Raw genomic sequence first — 566 nt, forward strand, 5'->3', positions numbered from 1 at the left:
CGTTGAGTGCAAGTGAGTTGTGCGATTAAGTGTTGTGCGATCTTTTTTATTCAGCATGAAGAATTTCACCAAGCCTCCTAAGCAGCTTATGGAGGAAGAAGACATCGAAGAGGATATCCCCCTTGCCGAAAATATTAATGAGGATATCCTTGAAGAAGAAGAGGCGGTGGTGGTGGAGGCGGTGGTGGTGGAGGAAGAGGTTATCGAAGAAGATATCCCCCTTGCCGAGAATATTAATGAGGATGTCATTGAAGAAGAAGAGGCGGTGGCGGTGGAGGTGGCGGTGGAGGAGGAGGAAGAGGAAGAGAATATTCCTATAATCGGGCTTGAGGAAAACAATATCGTTATTAGACTTGATCAGCTCTTTGTATCGGAAATTGACCTCTTCTACCGCCTCATTGAGATTGCCGATGAGGTGGTGGAGGTGCTGGAGGAGGAAGATGAAGACTAGGAGTACGCGAGGAGGAGGAGAAGGAGGACGTGGAAGAGGAGGAGGGGGAGGGGGAGGTAAGTCCTTTGTCATATTAAATAATACATAAAATAATACCGCGACGCATGTTGGGGAG

The sequence above is a fragment of the Mycetomoellerius zeteki genome, unplaced genomic scaffold, assembly GCF_001594055.1.
Source record: "Mycetomoellerius zeteki isolate Tzet28-1 unplaced genomic scaffold, Tzet1.0 scaffold1629, whole genome shotgun sequence".
Taxonomy (NCBI): Eukaryota; Metazoa; Arthropoda; class Insecta; order Hymenoptera; family Formicidae; genus Mycetomoellerius; species Mycetomoellerius zeteki.